Source organism: Pogoniulus pusillus, chromosome 12 (genome assembly GCF_015220805.1).
Source record: "Pogoniulus pusillus isolate bPogPus1 chromosome 12, bPogPus1.pri, whole genome shotgun sequence".
Taxonomy (NCBI): domain Eukaryota; kingdom Metazoa; phylum Chordata; class Aves; order Piciformes; family Lybiidae; genus Pogoniulus; species Pogoniulus pusillus.
The window spans coordinates 32,793,710-32,814,292 of record NC_087275.1 but is presented as its reverse complement, the minus strand read 5'-3'; the positions used below and the strand labels follow the sequence as shown (position 1 = coordinate 32,814,292).

General features: G+C 57.4%; 1 protein-coding gene across 1 annotated transcript in view; it reads left to right on the top strand.

Moving 5' to 3' along the window:
• Positions 1 to 205: 205 nt before the first annotated feature.
• Positions 206 to 20,583, top strand: part of RAI2 (retinoic acid induced 2) — a 42,408-nt gene continuing 22,030 nt past the window's right edge. The window contains exon 1 of the mRNA XM_064152076.1: positions 206 to 357. The gene's annotated coding sequence lies outside the window, so the exon portion shown is untranslated. The remainder of the gene's footprint in view (positions 358 to 20,583) is intronic.

Below are 20,583 nucleotides of genomic sequence, written 5' to 3'. Positions count from 1 at the left end.
TCAGATTTACGAGCAGGGATGCCGCTGCCTGCCGCAGCATCCTCCGCCGTGCCGCGGTTGTTCCGGCGGAGGCCAGGCGAGACCCTCAGCGCTCGCTGAACCAAGCCTCTCCCCCCACCCAGCTCCGGTAGTGTTGGGGGGGGGCAGAGGCGGTGGCGAGGGCGGTCCGAACGGCGGTGGGCGCGGTTCAGGGTGGGACAGCCCCGCCGCTCGCCCCGCCCGGCGCCGGGGGGAGCGGGACGCGGTACCGGGCAGGGCGGCGCGTCCCCGGTGGCGGCGGCGGGGTTGACAGAGGCGGGCGGCGGCTGCGGCCCCCATGGATGCCAGCTAGGGGCTGCCGCACCCCTTTCGCCGGAGGTAGGGTGCCGCGGGGCGGCTGCGCGGCGGCGAGCCCGGGAGGCTTGGGAGCGGTGACAGGTTGGCCGGGGCGGCGGCGGTTGTGCGGGGATCGCTCCGTTCAGCCTCTCTCGCCCAGCCGCGGCCGGGCTGTGCCGTGCCGTGCCGCGGGGAAGGAGGCGGCGGTTCCGCCGTCCCCGCTGCGGGCCGTGACTATTGTTAATGGTGGCGCCGAGCCGGCGCGGCGAGACCCCAGCGGTAGCGGCGGCTTTGTGCGGGGTTGTCCCGCCAGTGCGGCTGCGGCGGCGCTGGGTGAGGCTGGGGGGGGCACGGAGGGCCGAGGCGGGCAGGGAGACGGGGCAAGACCGTGGCCACACGGTGGCCAGAGCCACCCTCTCCACCCTCCTCCTTCTTCCTCCCCCTCCTCCTCTTGCCGCCTGCGCAACTTCTCCCAAACGACGCCCGTGGGTGCGCGGGGCCGGCATCGCCCCCCGCGGCTCGGGGCTGCTGCCCCACGGGAGGCAGGACACGGCGGCGCACGGCGCTCTGGAGCGCCCGGCTCCGCGCTGCGGGGAGAAGGAGGTTTGGAAATACAAGGGTGGGTTTCAAGATGGGCGACAGCGAGGTGATTTCGGGGTCCCTCTCGCTGCCGGTCGCAAGCCGGGAGGAAGAGGAGGAAGAGATCGGGGCAGAAATTCCTCCTGCTGTCGCCCGGCTTCTCGGCGAAGGCTGCCAGGAGGCCGAACTGTCACCTGCGTCCCCCTTAATGGCTTTAGGTTGTCGCGGGGCGTGGGGCATCTGCGCCGGCGTGGCCGCTGCGGCCGGGGCTGCGTCGCGGTGGGTGCCTCGCCGAGGTGCCAGCCCCAGAAGTTCCAGCACCCTTCGGGGGGAGGAGGGTGCCGCAGGGTGCCCCTGTGCAGGAGTTGCAGGGCGGCTGTTTGCCTTCTCTGCTTCCCCCCCGCCTCCCTCCTCCCTTGTTTTTAAGAGGCGTGGGGGGGTTTGGGTTTGGTTCGGTCGCTGCTGTTGACGTTGGCTCTCTCGCGTGTCCTTCTCCAGCAGAAGTCTCCTTTAAAAGCAAGGCTTAAAGCGCAGGATTGTGCACAAATAGCTGTTTGCAGGCGGCCTGCGAGGTGTGTGTGTGTCGGGGCGGGGGGGGGGATGTATTTTTAAAGAGGAAAGAGGACCTGGCAGCCCATTAATTCTTCAGGTATTTTCCGTTTAGACTCGGCCAGGAGATGCTCTGTATTTTGTCTGAGTACCCTTGCATGCCGTCCATCAGCGCCAGCAAAATCGGCTTAAAGGGAAGATTCCCTCGCAAACAGGCTACCGACTGGAGTGGTTCTGGCGTAGCACTCAACAGCGGATGGGAAATGAGCACACTGCCCCCCTCCTTTTTCGTTGTTGTTGTTGTTTTAATGTGTCAAACTCGGGGGAGAGCTTTGCCCTGCCGTTCTGTTTTGTCGGGAGCCGGTGAGTGGCCCTGGTGAATCAGGTGGAGCTCCAGGAACTGTCCTGCTGCTGTCCTGCACAGCTCCGGCACAGCTCCTGCTGGAGCAGCCTCTTCCCCCATTCATGGTCCTTCCTTGGCATCCCTGGAGAGTTTTGTAGCCTGCGATATAAGCTTCACTGGGACACTGCTGGAGGTGCTGAGGTCTCTTTCACCTCGAGAGATGATTAAGGCCCAACTTGAAGAGGGGCAAACCGCCCGAATTAAGTGCAGAAGCGATGCCGACTTCCCGTGGGTACCTTAAATTCTGGAGGTGCTTCAGCAGCCGCAGCTCTCTGGAATCCCTGCCCCCCCCCCCCCCCCCCAACCAGGGATGGATTTCGCAGGGTCCTGACCCCTTCCCACCGAAAAAGCCGGTGGATGAGGTTTTGCAACACGCGTGGGTTTGCGCTGCAAGCAGGGGCTGGAGGACGGAGCCAGTCATGCGGGGCGGGCATGATGTGTGTGCCATGAACGCCTGGCAACTTCAGGAAGCTGGCATTTGCTGTGCACAGCCTGCAGCGCTCTGACTTACAGCCACCAGAACGGCTGCGCATGGAACAAAGGCAGCTGGCCCCCCTCGTGTGTGTGTGTGTGCGTGGGGCTGCCCCCCTCGTGAGTGTGTGTGCGTGGGGCTGGCTCTCCTCTCATGTGTGGGGCTGGCTCCCCTCGTGTATATGTGTGCGTAGGGCTGGTTCCCCTTGTGTGTGTGTGTGCATGGGGCTGGCTCCCCCTGTGTGTGTGTGCACGGGGCTGGCCCCCCTCGTGTGTGTGTGCGTGGGGCTGGCTCCCGTCTCATGTGTGGGGCTGGCTCCCCTCGTGTATACGTGTGCGTGAGGCTGGCTCCCCTCGTGTATGTGTGTGCGTAGGGCTGGCTCCCGTCTCATGTGTGGGGCTGGTTCTGTGCGCGTGTGTGTGTGTGTGCGTGGGACTGGGCCCTCTCGTGTGTGTGCGTGGGGCTGGCTCCCGTCTCATGTGTAGGGCTGCCCCCCCCGTGTGTGTGCCTGTGCGTGGGACTGGGCCCCCTCGTGTCTGTGTGTGCGTGGGGCTGTCTCCCCTTGTGTATGTGTGTGCGTGGGGCTGGCTCCCGTCTCATGTGTAGGGCTGCCCCCCCTCGTGTGTGTGCGTGGCTGGCTCGCCTCGTGTGCGTGGAACTCTTCTCTTCCTCCTTTATGGAAGCTGGCCGTGCCCCGACCTGCCAGCGTAGCTTTGGGCACTCACTGAGGAGCGTTCCCTGCCTCCCCTCCTCTCTGCCCGTGCCCCGCCAAAGGCTGCCAGTTCAAACTCCAGCTCCGAGCCTGTCCCCTCCCCAGCTGCCCGCGCTGTAGGTGGTACCTGGCTGCGCGGGGCGGGGGAACACGGCCACGCAGCCTGACACGCAGATGCTGTTGCTGGATGGAGCCAGTGACAGCCGCCGCGGCCTCGCTCTCTAATCCTCTCCCTCTCTAATCCAGTCCTTCCCCGCTTCTAATCGCATCGCCTGGCACCGCCGGAGCCGCGCTGCGCTGCGCGCTCGCCCTGTGCCCGCCCGGCCCGGGGCAAGGCAGGGCAGCCGCGGCGGGGGCACGGCCAGCTCCGCGGGGCACGGACCGTCCTGCCGCCTGGGGTCTGGGTGGCACAAGAGAGAGGCCCGGCGGGAATTAGCATCCCGAGTCGTGGGGCCGGAGGGGGAAGCTGCGGCAGCATCGCAGGGAAGTGGGCAGAAAATGGCACCTGGGGCGTTCCTGCGCAGCCAGCTGCGTGCACAGCGGGAGGGGAGGGAGGTGGAAGGGCGCAGCTCCCTTGGCACACGGCGGCCGCGTTTATTTTAAGTGTGGAAGAGAGCCAGAGATAAGGAGTGGTTGTCATCCGGCGGGGCCGAGGCTTGCAGGGGGAGAAGAAGAAGAAAAGCAAGAGAAAAGCTGGGAGGAAACAGAAGTATTTTTGATGGAGGAACTAAAAGAGGGTGGAGGGGGGGAGTGGAAGGGGAAAAAAAGAAGCAGACAACCTTGCAAGTGATGGAGCGGCCACATCAAGCTGGCAGGACAAGATTTCTCCCATGGAAATCCAGAATGCTCCTAATTAAGGCCAGGCCCTGTGAAATGACACAGGGCTTTATTTATTTCAGCTGTTTCTAGGTCCCAAAGATGGGGCCAAGTGTGACGAGTTTGATGTGGCAGAGAGGTTAACCCCAATTACTTCTACATAAATCACAGGGTTGTTACTCAGGAGCTGAGGACATCTGAGGGGTGCCCTGGAGCTACTGATTACAAATAATAATAAATACCTCTCTCCCTATGTCTATGCATTTTAAACAAACCAAAGACAAGCCTAAATCCTGTGGGAAATCTCTGGCACTGTGGGTGAGGGTCTGGGGCAGCAGGCAGGAGGCTGGGGGTGCAGGAGCTGCAGTGTGCCTGGTGGGCTGTGTGCCCTGGCAGCTGGAAAGGGTGGCTTGGAAACAGGCAGCTGGAGAAAGGGAGGCAAAATGAGAGCTGGTGGATATTCTGCTTGGGAAGGTGGGAGGGGTGGGATGGGTGAGTGAGTGGAAGGATGGATGGAAGGATGGATGGGTGGATGGAAGGATGGGTGGATGGATGAATGGGTGGAAGGATGGATGGAAGGATGGATGAAAGGATATGTGCACAGAAGAGTGGATGGAAGGATAGAAGGATGGGTGGAAGGATGGATGGATGAAAGGATAGGTGGATGGAAGAGTGGATAGAAGGATGGGTGGAAGGATGGATGGGTGGGTGGATGAATGGGTGGAAGGATGGATGAGTGAATGGATGGATGGGTGGAAGGATGGATGGATGAAAGGATAGGTGGATGGAAGAGTGGATGGAAGGATAGAAGGATGGGTGGAAGGATGGATGGGTGGGTGAATGGGTGGATGGAAGGATGGGTGGGTGGATGAATGGGTGGAAGGATGGATGAGTGAATGGATGGATGGATGGGTGGAAGGATGGATGGATGAAAGGATAGGTGGATGGAAGAGTGGATGGAAGGATAGAAGGATGGGTGGAAGGATGGATGGGTGGGTGAATGGGTGGATGGAAGGATGGGTGGGTGGATGAATGTGTGGAAGGATGGATGGGTGAATAGATGGATAGGTGAAAGGACGGATGGAAGGATGGATGAAAGGATAGGTGGATGGAAGAGTGGATGGAAGGATAGAAGGATGGGTGGAAGAGTGGATAGAATGATGGCATGATGGATGGAAGGATGGAAAGATGGATGAAGGGATGGATGCAAGGATGGATGCAAGGATGCAAGGGTGAATGGATGGATGGGTGGATGGATGGAAAGATGGGTGGGTGGATGGATGGGTGGGTGGATGATTTTGGGGGCCATTTGCTTTATTTGGAGCAGAAGGAGCCTGTTGGTGATGTGGTGCTGGCCATGAACAGCTTTGCTCTGAGATCAGGCTGCTGTGCCTCTAGAAATGGCACCTGCAGAGCAGCACCAGCGCTTCAGTCATGCTTGAGTTCCACAAACTGACTTCAGGAATGAAGAAGTTTTCCCTCTCTGTTGTTCAGAGCTGTAGGCTACATTCTCTAGGGGCCTCCAGACTGCAGGAAGCAGACCTGCAGAGGGTCATTGCTACCCTGTCTGGGTTTAGTTCCATAGACTCATAGAATGGTTTGGGTTAGAAGGGACCTTGAGGATCATCCAGTCCCAGCTCCTCTCCTCCCCCCAGCCCAGGCTGCTCAAGGCCACATCCAGACTGGCCTTGAACATCTCCAGGGAGGTTGTGGATCACAGAATCACCCAATGTGATCTTGGAACAAATCCCAGGACTGGCCACATCCATAAGTGTCCTGTTAGCTGTGATCTTTGGTCCAGTGATGGAGAGTGAGCTATGGTGGGCAAGAGGGGTGAGGGAGCACCTCTCCCATGAGGAGAGACTGAGGGAGTTGGGGCTGTGCAGTCTGGAGAGAAGGCTCCCAGGTGACCTTCTTGTGGCCTTTCAGTAGCTGAAGGGGGCTACAAGAAAGATAGGGAGGGACTTTTTAGGTTATCAGGTAGGAATAGGCCTGAGGGGAATGGAGCAAAGCTGGAGGTGGGGAGAGTCAGCCTGGATGTTAGGAGGAAGTTGTTCAGCATGAGGGTGGTGAGAGCCTGGCAGGGGCTGCCAAGGGAGGTGGTGGAAGCCAGGCTGGATGAGGCTGTGGGCAGCCTGCTCTAGTGTGAGGTGCCCCTGTCCATGGCAGGGTAGGCTGGAACTGGATAGTCCTTGTGGTCCCTTCCAACCCTGACTGATTCTGTGATCCTGTTGTTCCATGGTTTTGTGATTCAGTGACTCTGTGATTCCATTATCCTGTGACTCTGTGATTCTATTATCCTGTGATTCTGTGATTCTATTATCCTGTGACTCTGTGATTCCATTATCCTGTGATTCTGTGATTCTATTATCCTGTGATTCTGTGATTCTATTATCCTGTGACTCTGTGATTCCATTATCCTGTGATTCTGTGAGTCTCTGACTCTGTGATTCCATCATCCTGTGACTCTGTGAGTCTCTGACTGTGATTCCATTATCCTGTGATTCTGTGAGTCTCTGACTCTGTGATTCCATTATCCTGTGACTCTGTGAGTCTCTGACTGTGATTCCATTATCCTGTGATTCTGTGAGTCTCTGACTGTGACTCTGTGAGTCTCTGACTCTGTGATTCCATCATCCTGTGACTCTGTGAGTCTCTGACTGTGATTCCATTATCCTGTGGTTCTGTGAGTCTCTGACTCTGTGATTCCATCATCCTGTGACTCTGTGAGTCTCTGACTGTGATTCCATTATCCTGTGATTCTGTGAGTCTCTGACTGTGATTCCATTATCCTGTGACTCTGTGAGTCTCTGACTCTGTGATTCCATTATCCTGTGATTCTGTGAGTCTCTGACTGTGACTCTGTGAGTCTCTGACTGTGATTCCATTATCCTGTGATTCTGTGAATCTCTGACTGTGATTCCATTATCCTGTGACTCTGTGAGTCTCTGACTCTGTGATTCCATTATCCTGTGATTCTGTGAGTCTCTGACTGTGACTGTGAGTCTCTGACTGTGATTCCATTATCCTGTGATTCTGTGAGTCTCTGACTGTGACTCTGTGAGTCTCTGACTGTGATTCCATTATCCTGTGATTCTGTGAATCTCTGACTCTGATTCCATTATCCTGTGGTTCTGTGACTCTCAGTGATTCTGAGCTGGCTACAGCACCTCACTGAGCTGCAGTGGAGGTCACTGAGTGCAAGCAGCTCCCTGAACACCCTTTGCTGTAGCTTCAGACACAGTCAGCCAGACTAGTTTTGAAGACTAATTGCCTCCTCCAGCACTTAGATGGCATTCAACCTTTTAATTACTTCACCTCTTTTCTCCTGACATGGGAACAAAGGGGTGGGAGAAGTGCAGTGGCCACCAGGAGAGCCAAGAGGACAAGGAGGGGCTCTTGCCTGGCCTGGCAGATGGTGTGGCCCTGCCAGCAAGGCCAGGTTGTTTGGAGGAGTGCAGCTCTTGCATTCCAGTGAAGAATGGTTCATCAATGGCCAGGGAATAATCACTTTGAGAAGCCTCTCCAGCTGCAGTGCACCAACTGTTCTTTTCCAGCCTCCCAATCCTTCCCGACAGTGGCAGCTAATTTCTCCCTCTGTGTTTTTGGGGGTTTCTTTCCCCCCTCCCCAGCTGCTGTGGCCTTTATTTTTTGCTGAGTGTGTTGAGAAAATAATAGAAGTCATTGCATAGCTCCTTGTCACCTCTGCAGGGAGGAAAGCTGCTCCCTGCTTGAGTGGCCAAGGTAGTTACGTGGTGAGGGGACTCGAGACAGCAGCAGCTTCATGTAGCTCCTCTCTTCATCAGCTGCAGAATGAACCAAGCAGGCCAGAGGGCTGTGATGGAACTTCATGAATCATAGAATGGTTGGGTCAGAAGGGACCTCCAAAGGTCATCAAGTCCAAACCCCTTGCACTCAACAGGGACATACTCCACGAGAGCAGGTGGCCCAGAGCCTTGAACAGCTCCAGGCATGCTTCCTCAGTCCCTCCCTGGGCAACCTGTTGCAGTGTGGCAGCAGCCTCCTGCTGCACAACTTGTTCCTCACAGCCAAGCTCAGGCTGCTCTGCTCTCAGCTCAAACCATTGCCCTCCTCCTGTCCCTGCAGGCCTTTGCCAGCAGTCCCTCTGCAGCCTGCTTGCAGCCCCTGCAGCTCCTGGCAGGCTGCTCTGAGCTCTGCCTGGAGCCTTCTCCTCTGCAGGCTGCACCCCCCCAGCTGCCTCAGACACAGCAGAGCTGCTCCAGCCCCTGAGCATCTTTGTGTCCTCCTCAGGACCTGCTCCATTAGGACCATGTCCTTGCTGTTCTGAGGGCTCCAAAGCTGCACAATACTGAGGCACATTGAAGCAGCTGATATGGGAGGGCAGTGAGAATGAAGATGTGGAAAACAAAGGGAAATGGGAAGCATTCTGTGTATGGCAGCCAGAGCCAGCCTCCTGGTGGCTGCTGATGAATCCTTTGCCGTAGAACTGGTTACAAGAGGGGCATGGACGTGCTGGAAGGTGTCCAGAGCAGGGCCAGGAGAATGCTCAAAGGGCTGCAGCAGCTCTGCTGTGAAGAGAGATTGAAAGAGTTGGGGCTGTGCAGGCTGGAGCAGAGGAGGCTCCCAGGTGACCTTCTTGTGGCCTTCCAGCATCTGAAGGGGGCTCCAAAAAAGCTGGGGAGGGACTTTTTAGGTTGTCAGGGAATGATGGGACTGGGGGGGATGGAGTAAAGCTGGAGGTGGGGAGATTCAGACTGCATGTGAGGAAGAAGTTGTTCATCATAAGGATGTTGAGAGTCTGGCAGGGGTTGCCCAGGGAGGTGGTTGAGGTCCCATGGCTGGAGGTGTTTGAGGCCAGGCTGGCTGAGGCTGTGTGCAGCCTGCTCTAGGGTAGGGTGTCCCTGGGCATGGCAGTGGGGCTGGAACTGCCTGATCCCTGTGGTCCCTTCCAACCCTGACTGATTCTAAGATGCTATGATCAGGAACCAGTGAAAGGCTGGTGTTTGCTCATGGGGCTGGTGATGCCAAGCTTGGCATCTCATTTCCCCCCAGTGCTATACCTAAGCAGGTGTTCAGCTGGCTTGGCCCTGCTCCTCACCCATCTTTTAGAAAGCACTTTGGCTGTCACCAGAGCTTTTTGTCTCATACAGAGGGTTACTGAATGGTCAGGGGGAGGCCTGGATGGCATCAGATGCTACAGAAGAGAAAGTGAGATCAGTGTGTAGCTGCCTGCTGTGGGTCCCTGGGCTCACAGAGCTGAGCAAAGGCTGGAGAGGAGACTGGGGGAGCTGGGGGTGTGCAGCCTGCAGCAGAGGAGGCTCAGGGCAGAGCTCATTGCTGTCTGCAGCTGCCTGCAGGGAGGCTGTAGCCAGGTGTGGTTGGGCTCTGCTGCCAGGCAGCCAGCAGCAGAAGAATGGGACACAGTCTCAAGCTGTGCCAGGGCAGGTCTAGGCTGGATGTTAGGAGGAAGCTGTTGGCAGAAAGAGTGCTTGGCACTGGAATGGGCTGCCCAGGGAGGTGGTGGAGTGGCCGTGGCTGGAGGTGTTGCAGCCAAGCCTGGCTGGGGCACTGAGTGCCATGGTCTGGTTGGTTGGGCAGGGCTGGGGGCTAGGCTGGGGGAGCTTGGAGCTCTCTGCCAGCCTGCTTGAGTTTATGATTCTGTGATACCCCAAAATGGTTAAGCTACAGACAAGGTGGATACTCTTGCTCATGGCAGGCTCAGGCATCTTGGAATGGGCTGCCCAGGGAGGTGGTGAAGGCACTGTCCCTGGAGGTCATCAAGAAAAGCCTGGATGAGGCACTTAGTGCCATGGTCTGGTTGACTGGATAGGGCTGGGGGATAGGTTGGACTGGATGAGCTTGGAGCTCTCTTCCAACCTGGTGGATTCTATGGTTCTATGATTGCTGGAGAGGTGGTTCAACATTCAGAGAATCCCAGAATCAGGCAGCTTGGAAGGGAGCACAAGGAGCAGGCAGTGCCAACCCCTGCCATGCCCAGGGACACCCTACCCTAGAGCAGGCTGCACACAGCCTCAGCCAGCCTGGCCTCAAACACCTCCAGCCATGGGGCCTCAACCACCTCCCTGGGCAACCCCTGCCAGGCTCTCACCACTCTCCTGCTCAACAACTTCCTCCTCACCTCCAGCCTCACTCTCCCCACCTCCACCTTTGCTCCATTCCTCCCACTCCTGACATTCTCTCACAGCCTCAAAAGTCCCTCCCCAGCTTTTTTGCAGCCCCCTTCAGATGCTGGAAGGCCACCAGAAGGTCACCTGGGAGCCTCCTCTTTGCTTTCTGGTGGAACTGAGGAGCTTCCTTCACCTGGCAGCACTCAGACCCAGCCCCTCGGTGCCCTGCGCTGCTTGGCTGCAGCTGCTGCTGCTGCATCTCCGAGCAGCTGAGGTTTCTCAGGCTTGCAGCATCTTTATTTCTCGAGAGGAAGGAGGTGTTTTTATCAGAGTTTCCTGTTTTCAGCTTCTTTGGTTGAAGAGCATGCAGTGGTCAGGGCTGGGAGAGTTATCATTTAGGCCAGGGCTGTCTGTTGGTGTTTCCGTGTCTGTGTGCGTGGCGCAGGGCAGGGACTTATTTTCAGCCTTCTGTTACAGCTTTGGATTGCTGCTTCCACACCCCCCCAGTCGTGTGTCTGTGTCTCTGTGTGTGTCCCCCAGTTCTATTTAAGGCTGCTACTTTAAGGAAGTCTAAATAAGGTTTCCTGTCAGGAATGGTTTAGATGATTTGCCTTCTGCAGCCCAGAAGTCAAATCGCATCCTGGGCTGCAGGCAGAGCAGTGTGGGCAGCAGGGCAAGAGAGGGGATCCTGCCCCTGGGCTCTGCTCTGCTCAGGCCTCAGCTCCACTCCTGCCCCAGCACTGCTGTGCCCAGCAGGAGGAGGACACAGAGCTGCTGGAGGGAGGCCAGAGGAGGCCACAAAGATGCTGCCAGGGCTGCAGCAGCTCTGCTGTGAGCACAGGCTGAGGCAGCTGGGGGGGTGCAGCCTGCAGAGGAGAAGGCTCCAGGGGCAGCTCAGAGCTGCTGCCAAGAGCTGAAGGCAGCCTGCAGGAAGGCTGCAGAGGGACTTGTGCTGAGGGGGTCTGCAGGCAGGCCAAGGGCAATGGTTTGGAGCTGAGGCAGAGCAGGGGGAGAGTGGAGCTGAGCAAGAAGCTGTTGAGTGTGAGGGTGCTGAGAGCCTGGCCCAGGCTGCCCAGGGAGGCTGTGGCTGCCTCCTTGCTGGGGGTGTTGCAGGCCAGGTGGGGTGATGCCCTGAGCAGCCAAGTCAAGCTGAGAGGTGTCCCTGGGCACAGTGGGGAGGTTGCAGCAGCTGAGAAGCAGATGAGCTGTGAGCTCCCTGCCAGCCTGAGCTGTCCTGTAAGATGCATCTGGTCCTGCCTGTGGCAAAGGGGTAGGTTAGTTGACTTGTCAAGGTCCTTTTCTGTGGCTGCAGGCAGTTTCCCATCAGAGCTAATTGGCAGGAGGTTGTAGTCCTTAGGCTGATGGAGTTCTGCTCATAGCAGTTCATGGTGTGGATTTGTCTGAAAATGAATTGATAGCTAATTGCAGCCTAATCACTGCTGCTGCTCTGCACCTAATGCTTCTGAGAATCCAAGAGGCAAACATCTTCTGATGCTGCATGTTCAGAGCAGAAGCATCTCGTGGCTGTGGCTGTGATTCATTTTCCCAGGTGCTTTGTGTTTTGGTTTTGGGGGGTGGTTGGTTAAGAGTTTATATATGTATATATATATATCTATATCTATCTATCTGCTTAAGTGTATTAACATTTTCAAAGGTCAAAGGTAAGCTTTAACATGGAAGACAAATTAAGATGGATGGGAGGGGAATGACATTTACTTCTTCCTACTGCACACTGTTTGCATGGGACCAAAGGCAAAAAGGAGACAAAGAGCAACCTCCCCCCCCCAACCTCTGCCATGCACCCAAGTGTGCCTCTGCAGACCTGGAGACAGACAGACAGACAGACACCTGCCCATCACCTGCTTCCCTTGCACACCTGGGCCAGGGGAAATGTATTTGTGTAAGCAAATCATCACCCTGCCATGGTCAGCAGTCACAGAGCCTCAGAGTGAAACAGGCTGGCAGAGAGCTCCAAGCTCCCCCAGCCCAACCTAGCCCCCAGCCCTGCCCAACCAACCAGACCATGGCACTCAGTGCCCCAGCCAGGCTTGGCTGCAACACCTCCAGCCATGGCCACTCCACCACCTCCCTGGGCAGCCCATTCCAGTGCCAATCACTCTCTCTGACAACAACTTCCTAACAACATCCAGCCTAGACCTGCCCTGGCACAGCTTGAGCCTCTATCCCCTTCTTCTGCTGCTGGCTGCCTGGCAGCAGAGCCCAACCCCACCTGGCTACAGCCTCCCTGCAGGCAGCTGCAGACAGCCTCAGTGAGGCCCTGTGAGAACAGACAAACAACAAAAGGTGGTGGGAATGAGTCCTCTCCTTCCAGTGGGAAGGGAGGACAGCCCCAGCCCAAAGCCAGGTGCTGGCAGGGCTGCTCTGTGCACACAGCAGTGTGCAGCAACTTTGGGTGCAGAGAAAGCAGCACAGTGGGGGCAGGGACTCAGCCTAATTTATGTCCAGCATTCCCCCTCTTGCCATCAAATGATGGTGGTGGGAACCAAGGCCAGCAACATGCCTCAAGAATCACAGCAGCTCTCTCTGCTTCCAGGGCACAGCCTGGGTGAGTTGAAGTTGTTCCACAGGACAGATTCATTGCCACTGCTTCATGTCTGCAGCTGCCTGCAGGGAGGCTGTAGCCAGGTGGGGTTGGGCTCTGCTGCCAGGCAGCCAGCAGCAGCAGAAGGGGACACAGCCTCAAGCTGTGCCAGGGCAGGTCCAGGCTGGATGTGAGGAGGAAGTTGTTGTCAGAGAGAGTGATTGGCACTGGAATGGGCTGCCCAGGGAGGTGGTGGAGTGGCTGTGGCTGGAGGTGTTGCAGCCAAGCCTGGCTGGGGCACTGAGTGCCATGGTCTGGTTGGTTGGGCAGGGCTGGGGGCTAGGTTGGGCTGGGGGAGCTTGGAGCTCTCTGCCAGTTCTATGATTCTATGATTCTACCATGGCAGAGAAACCAAGGGCTGGTGGTGGCTTCCTGAGAGCAGAAAGAAAGCTTCAGTGCTCATCCCTACCACTGTGCAAAGGCCCAGGATGAGTCTGGCATTAGGATAAGAGCTGATCAAATCCTTTCCTACCCTTCCCCCCCCACCCCCCTAGAGCAATAAGCTCTTCTCAGCATCAGATTCTGGGTGCTTAAAATGCTTCTCTGACAGGAAAAAAAGAAAGAAGAGGGAGAAAGGTCAACTGCTCCAACACTTTGTTCCAGTGAGAAAATGTAGTTTTCATTTCTGCCAAGGCTTTGCTGCCCTCCAAGTGGAACAAACAGAACAGTTTGGGGTTTGTTGGGGTTTTTTTTTTTGTTATTAATTGTTTTGTGTTTCACCAAAGAAAAAAAAACCAACAAACCAAAAATCCCCAAACACTTCTTGAGTTGCTCAACTCAAACGTTTCTTTCTTGTGTGGTTTTTTTCCTCCCCTCCCTCCTTGCTTGGCCACCACAGCAAACGATTTCATTATTTGCATGGCTCTAATTGCAGGGATTAAACAAACACAGCAGATGCTGGACCCTTCACTGAGCCTCCTCGCAGCCCACAGCCAGCTCTTGCTCTGGGTTTTGTTAGCAGGGAGGCCTTGGTAGGAGGCTGGAAGTAAATGGCTGTGCTGGAGTGTTGTTTGTCTCCCAAACAGAGACAGCAGCATAGAAACATAGAATGGGTTGGGTGGGAAGGGAGCTCCAAAGCTCATCCAGCCCAACCCCTGCACTCAGCAGGGACATCCTCCCCTAGAGCAGGCTGCTCACAGCCTCACCTTGAACAGCTCCAGAGATGCTTCCTCAGCTCTCTCCCTGGGCAACCTGTTGCAGGGTGGCAGCAGCCTCCTGCTGCACAACTTGTTCCTCACAGCCAAGCTCAGGCTGCTCTGCTCTCAGCTCAAACCATTGCCCTCCTCCTGTCCCTGCAGGCCTTTGCCAGCAGTCCCTCTGCAGCCTGCTTGCAGCCCCTGCAGCTCCTGGCAGGCTGCTCTCAGCTCTGCCTGGAGCCTTCTCTTTTCCAGGCTGAGCAGCCCCAACTCTCCCAGCCTGTCCCCACAGGGGAGCTGCTGCAGCCCTCTGAGCATCTCCATGGCCTCCTCTGGAGCCTCTCCAGCAGCTCCATGTCCCTCTTCTGCTGGGGGGAGCCCAGAGCTGGAGGCAGTGCTGCAGGTGAGGGCTGAGCAGAGCAGAGTGGAGGGGCAGAATCCCCTCCTGTGCTGCTGCTCTCCCTGCTCTGGCTGCAGCCAGCACACAGCTGCCTCTGTGCTGCCAGCCACCAGTGCTGGCTGCTGGGCACTTTGGCACCAGCTGGCACCCCCAAGGCCTTCTCCTGCAGGCTGCTGTCCTAGGTTTGGAGTAAGAAGTGGTTGAGCCAACCTTCATCTGAGTCTTTCTCCTTGAATGCCTGTAGCAGGAGTGTCCTCTGTGAGGGGCTGGGTTGCAGCTTGCAGAGGGCTGACTTTGGGGTGAAGCAGCAGTGGCTGCAGCACTTGTGCTGTGCTGGCAGAGCTGGAGCTGGATTAATCACCCCAAGGCCTTCTCCTCCAGGCTCACATACACTCCTTACCCAGCCTGGGTTTGTGCTTTGAACCCATTTTTTGTGGCCACTTGCAGTGTCATGTAGCTGTAGCAGGTAGCACCCAGGCTGCTGCTGCTGCTGCTGCTCCCCAGCCTGCCGGGAGGATGTTCTCCAGATGGTGCTCACTGTTTATGCTTTGCTTGCACACAGCAGCACTCTGCACAAAAACATGGGAAACTGGAACAGAAGAACAATTCTGTTGTCACCCAGGGCCATGTGCTTTGCTGACATCTCTTAGCTGGCTGAGGAGCAGTGCCCAGGGGCAGCACAGGCAGCGGCGCCTGCCCCTGAATCCCTGCACCCCAGGCCCCCGGATGCTGGCAGGTATGGCAGCAATGAGCTCTGCCCTGAGCCTCCTCTGCTGCTGGCTGCCTGGCAGCAGAGCCCAACCCCACCTGGCTACAGCCTCCCTGCAGGCAGCTGCAGGCAGCAATGAGCTCTGCCCTGAGCCTCCTCTGCTGCAGGCTGCACCCCCCCAGCTCCCTCAGCCTCTCCTCACAGGGCTGTGCTCCAGGCCCCTCCCCAGCCTTGCTGCCCTGCTCCAAACACCTTCCAGCACCTCAGCAGCTCTCTGCAATGGAGGAGAGACATTCAGAGCTCATGTGTGAGCATGGCTGATGATGCCCACAGGTTTGCTGGTTCCAGGAACTGCAGAGGCAAAACCTTAGCTGTGGTCTAAGGTTTTAGCCAGGAAGAGGAAACCAGCTGCAAGAATTCAGAGAGCATCAGGAGAGTGATTGAGTCAGCTGGGGAGAGGAGGCATTGGGCTGGCTGGGCTTTGCTTGGCTCCTGCACTTCTGCTTCCTTCCCTGTCTCTGGCTGTGGGTGATAGATCTCTTTTTTAATTAAAACTTGAATGATGTCACCTGCTTCCCCCTCTGAGCAGTATTTCACAGCAGATTCATCCCTAATAGCAAGTAGTCAGGGGTAAGGAATGGCCTGCAGAGCACTGGGCACTCTTCATTAGTCCAAAGAAACCTATGGCTTTAAAACAGATTAGACCTCATTAAGCCTGGGCCTCTTTCCACACAGAGCAGCTGACATCATCAGGTCCATCTCCAGGGTGGAAACCTGCACTTAGCTCCAGCAGAGATGTGCCCAGGCTGGCACAGCTGCACTCACTTTGGGTTCCTGTCAGAGGGTCACAGTCTCTGGTCTCTGTTCAAAAGCCAAGGCTTCCCTGCCTCTTTTTGCCATTCTCCTTCCACCTCTGCTGTCACCCTCTGCCACCCTACCATGGTGGCACCCAGCTCTGTGTGCACATGGGAGCCCAATGTCACTGCTGGGGGTGGTTGATGGCCATCAGCTATCACTGATGTCACCCTCTGCCACCCTACCATGGTGGCACCCAGCTCTGTGTGCACATGGGAGCCCAATGTCACTGCTAGAGGTGGCTGATGGCCATCAGCTATCACTGATGTCACCCTCTGCCACCCTACCATGGTGGCACCCAGCTCTGTGTGCACATGGGAGCCCAATGTCACTGCTAGAGGTGGCTGATGGCCATCAGCTATCACTGATGTCACCCTCTGCCACCCTACCATGGTGGCACCCAGCTCTGTGTGCACATGGGAGCCCAATGTCACTGCTGGGGGTGGTTGATGGCCATCAGCTATCACTGATGTCACCCTCTGCCACCCTACCATGGTGGCACCCAGCTCTGTGTGCACATGGGAGCCCAATGTCACTGCTAGAGGTGGCTGATGGCCATCAGCTATCACTGATGTCACCCTCTGCCACCCTACCATGGTGGCACCCAGCTCTGTGTGCACATGGGAGCCCAGTGTCACTGCTGGAGCTGCTGCCTGTCAGGCTGGAGAGCTGGACAGGGAGAAGGGAGCTGCCCAGTGCTGGAGATGGTTTAAAGTCGTTTGGCTGTGGTGCTTGGGGACATGGTTTAGGCTGAACCTTGCAGAGTATGGATATGGGTAGGAGTTGGTGATCCTGAGGGGCTTTGCCAACTGGAATGTTCCTGGGATTCTGTAAAATGGAATGAAATTGAACATGGGCAAGGGCAGAGTCTTGCACCTGGGAGAGAACAACCTCATGGAGCAGTGCAGGCTGGGACTGAGCTGGTGGAGAGCAGCAGAGGGGAAAGGCACCTGGGGGTGCTGGGGGGCAGAAGGGTGCCCAGGAGCCAGCAATGTGCCCTGCTGGCCAAGAAGGCCAAGGGCAGCCTGGGCTGGCTTAGAAGGGCTGTGGTGAGTAGGTGCAGAGAGGTTCTCCTGCCCTCTGCTCTGCCCTGCTGAGGCCACAGCTGCAATCTTGTGCCCAGCTCTGGGCCCCTCAGGCCAAGAAGGAGCTGAGGGCAGTGGTGGAGAGAGCCCAGCCCAGAGGCAGAGAGCTCTGCAGGCAGGGAACATCTCCTGTGGGGCCAGGCTGAGGCAGCTGGGGCTGGCAGCTGGCAGCAGAGCAGCCTGAGGGCTGCCCTCAGTGCTGTGCCCAAGCTGTGCAGGGCAGTGTGGGCAGGACGCAGGCAGGCTCTGCTCAGGGCTGGCCCAGGGCAGCACAAGGGGCACTGGGGGCAAGCTGGGGCAGAGGAGGTGGCAGGGCAAGAGGAGGGGAAGCTTTTTGGCTGTGAGGGTGGCAGAGGCCTGGAGCAGGCTGCCCAGAGAGGCTGTGGAGTCTCCTTCTCTGCAGCCACTGCAACCCCCCTGGCTGTGCTGTGTGTGCCCTGCCCTGGCTGCTGCTGCCCTGGCAGGGCTTGGGCTGGATGCTCTCTGGGGGTCCCTCCCAGCCCCTCACATTCTGTGATGCTGTGATTGAACTGGATAGGGCTGGGTCCTAGGTTGGACTGGATGAGCTTGGAAGTGTCTTCCAACCTGGTTGATTCCATGATCTGATTCCCTGTTTCTGCCCTGGGGCTTTTGCTGTGGCTGGGCTGGCAGGTCTGTAGCATGGCTCTGCTCCTTCCCCTGCCCAGGAGCTGGGCTGCTCCTGTCTGCTGCCTTTCTTTTGTTATCCCAACTTGGCTGTGACTCTGCAGTTGTTTGTACAGGGAGGCTTTCTGTAGGGCTTCACAGAAGATCCAGAGTTTAAAGTGACTGCTGGAGACCAAACCCCCAAACCTACTGCAGCTGTGGCAATGCCTTAAGATGCTTTCCTGAATGCTTTGGGAGCGAATCCACAGGAGAAGCCCAGCAAGGAGAGTGGAAGTTGGCCTGTAAGGAGGGTGGTACTTGGGTGGTGCAAGGCATGCCCTGGATGGGCCCTGCTGGCTTGCTGAGACACCTCCCAGAGCTGTTCTGCTGTGGAGGACATTGACATGTCTCAGTCTGATGTGGGTCAAGAACTGGCCAGAGAGTGGTGGTGAATGGTGCCACATCCAGCTAGCAGCTGGCACAAGTGCTGTGCCCCAGGGATCAGTGCTGGGCACAGTCCTGTTCAATGTCTTTATTGATGATCTGGAGCAGGGCATTGAGTCCAGCAGCAGTGAGCTTGCAGCTGGCACCCAGCTAGGAGCAGCTGTGGAGCTGCTGGAGGGTAGCAGAGCCCTGCAGAGGGACCTGGCCAGGCTGCATGGGTGGGCAGAGGCCATGGGATGAGATTGAACAGGGCCAAGGGCAGGGTTCTGCACTTTGGCCACAACAACCCCAAGCAGCACTGCAGGCTGGGGCCAGAGTGGCTGAGAGCAGGCAGGCAGAGAGGGAGCTGGGGGTGGTGGGAGAGAGGAGCTGCAGAGGAGGCAGCAGTGCCCAGGTGGGGTTGGGCTCTGCTGCCAGGCAGCCAGCAGCAGCAGAAGAAGGGGACAGAGGCTCAAGCTGTGGCAGGGCAGGTCTAGGCTGGATGTTGTTAGGAAGTTGTTGTCAGAGAGAGTGATTGGCACTGGAATGGGCTGCCCAGGGAGGTGGTGGAGTGGCCGTGGCTGGAGGTGTTGCAGCCAAGCCTGGCTGGGGCACTGAGTGCCATGGTCTGGTTGGTTGGGCAGGGCTGGGTGCTAGGTTGGGCTGGGGGAGCTTGGAGCTCTCTGCCAGCCTGCCTGGCTCTGTGGTTCTATGACAGCCCCGTGCTGGGAGGAGCAGTGCCCATGCAGCTGGCTGGGAGTCAGCAGCAGCATTTTGACATCTGTGCAACAGTTGAGAATGAATTATTCAGCACAGAGATTGTGCTGTTGGAGCAGCCAGCACTTCTCTGCCCGTTTACTACTGTCAGGCCCTGCTGGAGAGATTGTGGATGCCAGTGGGACCTGAGCACATGGGCTGGGGGTAGGGTTTTGGCCCCTAGCCTGGAACAGCATTTGCCAGCACCCCTGCGGAATACGATAGGAATAATCTGCTCTGCCACCAGCAGAAGACAGAGAGGCAAAGCCAGGCCTGCTTCTCTGAGAGTACTGTCAGCCTGGGCAGAGAAATATAACCTCCAGAATAAAAGAGGTCATGAATTGGGTGGCAAATGGCTGAGAGCAGCCCTCAGGAACAGGCCCTGGGGGTCTGGGCTGATGCAAAGCTCCACAGGAGCCTGCAGGGTGAGTGCAGCCCAGACACAACCCTGTGCTGGGCTGCAGCCAGAGCAGTGTGGGCACAGGGCAAGGGAGGGGATTGTGCCCCTTGGCTCTGCTCTCCTCAGCCCCCACCTGTAGTCCTGGGGGCAGTTCTGCAGCCCCCAGCACAAGCAGGACATGGAAGTGCTGAAGGCAGTGCAGAGGAGGCCACCAAGATGCTGAGAGGGCTGCAGCAGCTCTGCTCTGAGGCCAGGCTGAGAGAGTTGGGGCTGTGCAGCTTCTTCAGCACCTCCAGCCACGGCCACTCCACCACCTCCCTGGGCAGCCCATTCCAGTGCCAATCACTCTCTCTGACAACAACTTCCTAACAACATCCAGCCTAGACCTGCCCTGGCACAGCTTGAGCCTCTGTCCCCTTCTGCTGCTGCTGGCTGCCTGGCAGCAGAGCCCAACCCCACCTGGCTACAGCCTCCCTGCAGGCAGCTGCAGGCAGCAATGAGCTCTGCCCTGAGCCTCCTCTGCTGCAGGCTGCACCCCCCCAGCTCCCTCAGCCTCTCCTCACAGGGCTGTGCTCCAGGCCCCTCCCCACCCTTGCTGCCCTGCTCCAAACACCTTCCAGCACCTCAGCAGCTCTCTGCAATGGAGGAGCCCAGAACTGGACACAGCACTCAAGGGGTGGCCAAAGTGCAGAACCCTGCCCTTGGCCTTGTTCAGTCTCATCCCATGGCCTCTGCCCACCCATGCAGCCTGGCCAGGTCCCTCTGCAGGGCTCTGCTACCCTCCAGCAGCTTCACACCAGCCTCACTCCAGACTCCTCTCAGGGATCTGAGTGGAAAGGGTTGAAGTTGTGCCAGGGTAGGGTTAGGTTGGGCATGAGGAAAAACCTCTTCAGTGAGAGAGTGGTGAGGGGTTGGAACAGGCTGCCCAGGCTGGAGGTGGAATTGCCATCAGATGCTGCAGCTGTGGTGCTCTAGGACATGGTTCAGTGGCCATGGCAGTTGGGTTAGGGCTGGACTCAGTGATCTGAAAGGTCTTTTCCAGCCTTAGTGATTCTGTGGGAGATTCCAAGTAGTGAGTGCATGAGGGAGAAGAAGGCTACCTGGTTTCAGTGCCCCTTGGCTGGAGGGCTGTGTGTAGCTTGTGAGCATCCATTAGTTAGTGATGCAGTCTCTCTGTGCTGCTCTGCATAAAACCTTAACAGTAGCTGCCAGCAGCTGGGGATTGCCTCCCTTCCCCACAGCCCCTGTGAGGCTGTGTGCCTGGCAGTGCAGCTGTGCACTGCACACACTCTGTCTGCTGTGGCAGACACTCCAATCCTCTGGCAGCTTGGATACCTCCCAGGTGAGGGTTTTTCATCCTCCCCAGCCTTTACAAAAGGCTCTTTGGTAGGCAGCAGCCCCCCTCACGTGCACAGCATCACTGACACTGGGGTTCTTCCCTCTGGCTGAGGTATTAAATCCCTAAGACGGCTCCTGAGCAGGCATTCCTAGGTGTGGGCAGGGACTGCAGCCTGGTGGCTTAGCAAGGACAACGACAAGAGCCATGCTCAGGCTCTCCTCCTTTCCCTTTCTGTGCAGCTTTCCAAACAGTGCCTTCAAGCACCCCTGGCTGGAAATGTCCAGGCCCATTTCCTGCC